Raw genomic sequence first — 6,456 nt, 5'->3', positions numbered from 1 at the left:
AGAAGGACTCAAAAACAAATACAAAGAAAACGCTCCAAAAACCTCCCCCGAAAACGCAAATCGCCGGAGAAAGCAACCTGTACCGGATGCTCCGGCCTCGCCAGAGCTGACATGCTGGCGCAGCTGGCTCGGTTCTGTTGATACGGGCGTCTGGGGCACTGACGCCGCCCCCGGGGGCCGCCCGGAATGGTTATGTCAAATTTACATGCGATAACTGATTCGAATCGATCGCGAACACAACCCCGATCGCAATCCGGTTCCGCAAAACAACGCAGCGAAGAAAGGAAGAAAGCAGACGAAGCGCAGAGGGGACTCCACACGCGTTTTTGGGGGCAGGACGAACGGACGATGGCAGGGGGTCTTACGATTCATTGAATCGACTTGGAGACCCGGACCAGACCCGGGAGAACGGAGCGGAGCGTGCGCGAGCCAAATGTAAATAAAACATGAATTTAATCGTTTGCCGGCGTATCAGGCAGGGCGGTGTGGCACCCCGTCAAGCGCGGCCTTTTTCCTTTTTTCCTTCTTTTTTTCCTTCCTTTCCTTCCGAGGTTCCAACCCTTGGCGCGGAATCTTCGGAAGTACCAAGCCGCTCATCAGCATCATCCGGTGGTCCAGTTATGTGCCAACGGAAGGGTCCCGGGGGGGGGGGCTGTGTAAGGTCGAGCTGGCCAGTTGACTGAACTAAATTTGCTGTTGTTGATCATTGCTTGCCATGCGATGCGTTCCCGGTCCCCTGTGATCCAGCCCTGGCCGTTGGTCGATCGCTTTTTATTGCCGCGTCTTAAGCAGCCCCAAGAACGCTCCTCTAACCTATAAAAAGGAAAATTATGCACACCATAAACCGCCGCTCGGTTGCATTCCACGACACGCACTCGTGTACCGACCTCAGCGGCGGACGACAGAGAAGCTGGGACTGGATGTGGGGCTTTTGCGGACAGAAATGAGAATTCGATCATTTATGGCGATGCGCGTACGGTGCCTTCCGGGTCTTCGTCAGGTTGATGCAACCGGGCGTAGCCATCCGTTCGACCTCAAATCCTAATCCCGGCCTCAATTTACATAAGTCACTCGGTGGTATATGGGGTAGAAATGGGAAAGCTGGCATGTCGCTGGATGTTGGATTAGTCTCAAATGCGGCGATAAACACAAGAACTGGAATGCCGGCATTCTTATTAATTGGATTTGCTACATGTGTTGAACGTGAAAGGAAATTTTGTTGTGTTAATAAGTGTAAATGGTGCCTGTAAATGTGTTAAACGTTTATATGAAATTGCACTAGACGTTCAAGTAGGTAATGCGCTTGCAACAAGCGGAAGCTGCTACAATACCATAGTAAGCTGGGACAGTCAGAAACCGAAGCTAGTAAGGCTTATCAGGCGTTTATGTTAAAGAAAGTTGTTTTTTCGTTAATGTATAGCATGTTTTTCAAAATCATTTTTAACATCAGAAAACATTTTACACACGTTATTGAACATGCTTAGATCGTGGTATTGGATTCTATTACTAAAGAAGTCTTTTCTTCAGAAGGAATATCATTGGATGAGGCATTTGTTTTAAATTGACGAACTGCTGATCTGCAATTGCAAAGAAGTTTTTATTATTCATTTGATCATCAACATCACAAGAGCATGATACCTTTTTCCAGCTTTTATTCAGACTACCGTTCATGTATTATTTGTATATCTCTTATCATTCGTATCCCGAGTGCGTATAGTTGCTTTCGTTATTGTCACCAAAGAAAGTTAAATTTCACTAATTTGAAATCCTAGAAACTCTTTTAAATTATCCCATAGGATCGGTAGAAGCTTCTCGGTAGTTTATCTCTTATCTAGTGTTCTAGACCTGGCGAAAAAACATGCAACTAGTGTCACCAATCAATCTAAACCATATCCGTGTACCTGGTTTATATTCAAACCGAAAGTAAGTACCGCCACATTTTCATATTATTAATTAATTTTTAAGCTTGAAAGTGAGATAATAATGAATGGATGCTGGAATCTTTTAACTTTCTGACGGATGGCTTGTCTATTTCTAAGATAAGATGAGATGAGATAAGACTCTTTTACCTTATTGAATTATTTAGTATTAAATCCTCCCTTAACGCAACCTATGCAACATAAATTGGGAAATTAGGAAGATGACTAATGCTTCAAATATACCTACGTTTGTTGCCGAATCATCTTCGGAATCGTTGCGTAAGGAAAACATGAATTGGCATCGCTAGAAACCGCGGGATCGCGGGAAGCTTTGCGATTAATAGTCCCCCCCCCGCCGTCCCCGACACCGATCAATTCACCCAACATACCGCCGATCCAACCATCGCTACGGACTCCTTATCGCTCCACGATCTCCATAACCACCCATCACTCATGTTTTAGCCCTTCCCTTCCTCCTGTCTCTCATAAAAACACCTCACCAAAAGTAAAAAATCGCGGCACGGCACGCGGCCACTGCCTGACGCGGAACAGTTGCCTCGGCGTTCATTACCACCAACCGTTTAGTGTTGCGTTTAGTGATAGCGGTAATCGATTTCGGACTTTTCCCCTCGGACCCAACACGGGGTCTCCCGAGGTGCGCCCGAGAGTCGTCGGCACGCGGTTTAGCTACTCAAATTTCACGAACCTCCAATCTCCCCTACGGCCGGGTCAAACCCCAAAAGAATGGACTTTAAGCGTGGTCGAGTGGCACGCGCCGTCACTCCCCCTTTGCCTTCCTTCCAACACCGCAGCCAACAGTATCGCATTTCAATTATGAATTATGTCGTCGTTGGACAAAGTGTTTTGTTTTAATTTAATGACAGCGCGGCGACCGGTGTGGTGGACTATGTTGCGCCGTGAGCTGAGAGATGCCTGCAATTAGCATATGAATGTGTGGTGGACATTGATGCGAACGATCCCACAAGGAAGCATCCATCTCGCTGTCCGAGAAAGTGCCACATTAAGCCACCGGCAGGATCGGGAAGTGGCGAGCATTCTCGCCCGAGTTTTAGGGTCCTGCGAGTGGCAGCGGTCCACGATCAAGGTGATCAAGACGATCGAGGCGGTCTTTGTACCGAATTTCGATGAACCCCCGACCTATCTTCCCGGCATCCCGGATGATTTTTCAATAATCTAATGAATGATCGTATCGACTGCCACCATGCGCTGCCAATTGGTCTGCTCGTTGTGGGTAGCGTGACACTGACACGGCCTCGGATCTTGGTGGTGGCGCAGAGCACCACTTCGCGGCGATTAAATCGACGTGTTCTGCTGCGCTTCTGCAGCCAAAGTGCCCTGGCTCCTCTTGAGCGGTTCTGATCGGTGACGTCGTGCGTCGAAAGCATTCATTGATTGTGTGGTCCAGCGGCGCACAGTGTGCCATTGGAGTAGCATAAAACATATTAATCGGAATTATCGCATTACTTTCTATTTAGTAGGAAAACAGGACATTTCTTTTGTGATTCCTAGTAATTTTAATAAAAATCGTTAAAAGGCAAAATATCCTGCATAGAAAAAAATCATAAATTAATTCAACGAAATTGTCCACAAAACTCGACCACATCACGCTCATTGTATCATCCAGGTAGCGGCACGAAGCAACAATTGTCGTACACAACGCTGGTGTGGCCGTCCGGTGGCGGATTGACAGTCGCGGTATCGCGGCCAACGTGAAGCTTCATTAGTGTGACCGAGCGTATCTGCCTCGCGATCGAGATCGAGTCTCGATGTCCACCGTTGTCCACACGCAGTACACGCATCGACGCCCTTCTCCCAGCCTCGAACTCCTCAATTATGTTGCTGTTTCGCGACCGGTCTCTGCCCGGGGAACTGCCATGAAAGCGCTGCTCGCTGCCTGTCGCGATAATCGGCGGTCTCGCGAGCCACTCGCGCTCAAGTGAGGAAGCTGCATCGCGCATCAGCAACAAACACGCGCTACGGACGTACGGCAGACGTAGTGCTACCGTTCGCTATCTTGCGGGGAATATGATGATTCTCGATAATCCCACGAAATCCTCCGCCACCTTCACACTCCCATTGACTGTGCCACTGCGTCACGTTGGCTGCCATATTTATTACACTTTTTGCACCTCATTCTCACACCGCGCTGGCCATGGGGCTTCGGTTTGGCGCATTGGGAAACGTTGTTGCTCTCGGTAAAACAACGCAGACAGAGAACAGAGGGCGGCGGCTGGCTGATAGAGCTCGGTATTGATGCATCGATGGCACATTTCCATGGCTGCAAAGCAAAGCAGACAAGGGAAGCGCGCGCGAGAGAGAGAGAGAGAGAGAGAGAGAGAGAGAGGCTGGTGCGGTGCGCTGGGATTAAATTAAATGATACCTTTTAAGATGTCACGATCGAAGCATAAATACGAGAGAGAAAATAACATATCATAAGATTATCAATTAAGGCTGCCCGCCCGATTCCGCGTCGCGATTGTCTTTGGACCTTCCCCGGGGGCTGCATTCACAGCAGCAGATGCAACGAGCAGAGTTCCACGGTTTCCGCTTGCGATCGAGGGATCGAGCGATCGTCGTCGTCATCATCATCGTGTCGTTCGATCGGTCTTCGATCGGTACTACGGCCCCAATCGCAGCATATTTTATTTTTTTTGTTTTTTTCGCCAGTTTCTTGCGATTTTTATTTCATCTGCGACATTCGACATCCGGCCACGGTGTTTGGGTGCATTGGGTCCAACGAGCAGTCTCGAGTGATCGGCAAGCTGCTTGGATTTTCTTTTTCTTGTGGTGTTTCGATGTGGCGATGGATTGAACCGTAAAACCGAATATTCCTGAGCCGGTGGCGGTTGACCTTCGGTGCGTTGTCGCACTTGGATCACGCATACAGCGCCACCATTGATGGGCCGTTTGCAGATCAGTTCGGTGTGATGTGATCTCGGGGAAAAAAGGAAACGATCACGGATCACACATCGCACCAAACAAGCAGCTGGCTTCGTCGCGGGCAATTAAACGTTTAACGATCGATGCCGTTCCGTGACGGACCTCGGGGGACGCGTTGGGTGTGAAGGAGTTCACACATTTTCACGCTTCGCCATGGCCATTTCCAGGTAGAACGCCCTGTTACCGGTAAGGCACCACACGTTCTCGCTTCTGGCGGTGGCTATAACTAGGCGCGAAAGGTATGATAACGAATTGGCACTTGGACCTTTGGCCAAGCCAGAGTAGTTCTCCTCTATCCTATCCTGGAAGAACGATAAATTGATGAAATTTATGAACGGCAGCTTGTTCTTCTTGGAATATTGATGCCTTTGGCGAGGGAATGTACTGATGGAAAATAGCTTCTAGTAAGTTAAGTTGGTACACAATGTACCACTTACTGAAGTTCTTTGCTCCATCGTATCAATACAACGACTGCAAGAATACGCCGTTATGTTAAAAAAGTATTTTTTTGTATCTTTCTCAACACAAGGCCCTGTCCTTTCCGTCGAGATATCGAGTTGTTCTTCACTGAACGAATCAACAAACGCAGTGTACCAAGTTCAAGAAATCTCGGAACGAATTTCAATCGATTGTCGATTGATTTCCATCCTCACACCATTAAGAAACCGTAACTTTTTACAAAATATCAAAACACAAATAGAGAAACAGCATATCTAACGCAAAATTTGGCGTTGTACAATGATCGTAAAGAGCCTTAAATCCGGAATTAGAGGATCTACGGGAACTTGTTATCTACGGGACTGTGCTGCATTGCTAAGCAAACGATCCGCATCCAACCTCCATTGCAATATTTAACCATTACTGTTGAGTCCTTGTAGAGTTTGAGGTCGTTGTTGCCCTTTAAAAAGGTACTGCTGTTCGCTTATAAAAATAGCGTGGCCACTTAGTAAAAGGTCTTTTCATATTTTCTGGCATTTTTTCTTGTCATTGAAAAACTTATCCTTATCGTAATCTTAAGGACTTGCCACTGGCTTAGTCAGCGCTATGCTATAGAGAAAAAAAATCGCCACTGCAGGAAGTGTTTCGGGTATTATGATTAGTCCTGTCCGCTGACTACTAAAGATACTGCTGGAACAATCTTCTCTAACGAGTTACTTAGCCTCGAGAAAACCCAATTCCGAGGTGTGTCCGGAAGGCCACAAACTAACCGGAATTGGAAGGAACTGTGAGAAGCGGGTGCTTCGTTCGCCGAAACCTTGTCCTTTACCGGGGTGTATGCTACCGACGGTCGCATTGCCGCAATGAAACCGTCGATGGAACTGTTCTGTGTGGAACGGGCCCAATTTAGCAATCCGATCTATCCGCAAGGATTCGTGCTACGTGAGAACAAATGCGCCACCGAAGGCATTGATGGTTCGTGTCAACGGCTGGCGCAACCGGCATCCACTGCCGGGAGTTCCTTTCGTTCGTGACGACTGTGCGCTTATGCTGAGGCACCCGAATGTCTACCACATGAAAACGTTTTAAGTAATCTTCGTTAAAAGATAAAAGTTACATAAAATTCGTTAAAAGTGGT

Source organism: Anopheles aquasalis, chromosome 2 (assembly GCF_943734665.1).
Source record: "Anopheles aquasalis chromosome 2, idAnoAquaMG_Q_19, whole genome shotgun sequence".
NCBI lineage: Eukaryota > Metazoa > Arthropoda > Insecta > Diptera > Culicidae > Anopheles > Anopheles aquasalis.
Note: the sequence above shows the minus strand (reverse complement) of the source record.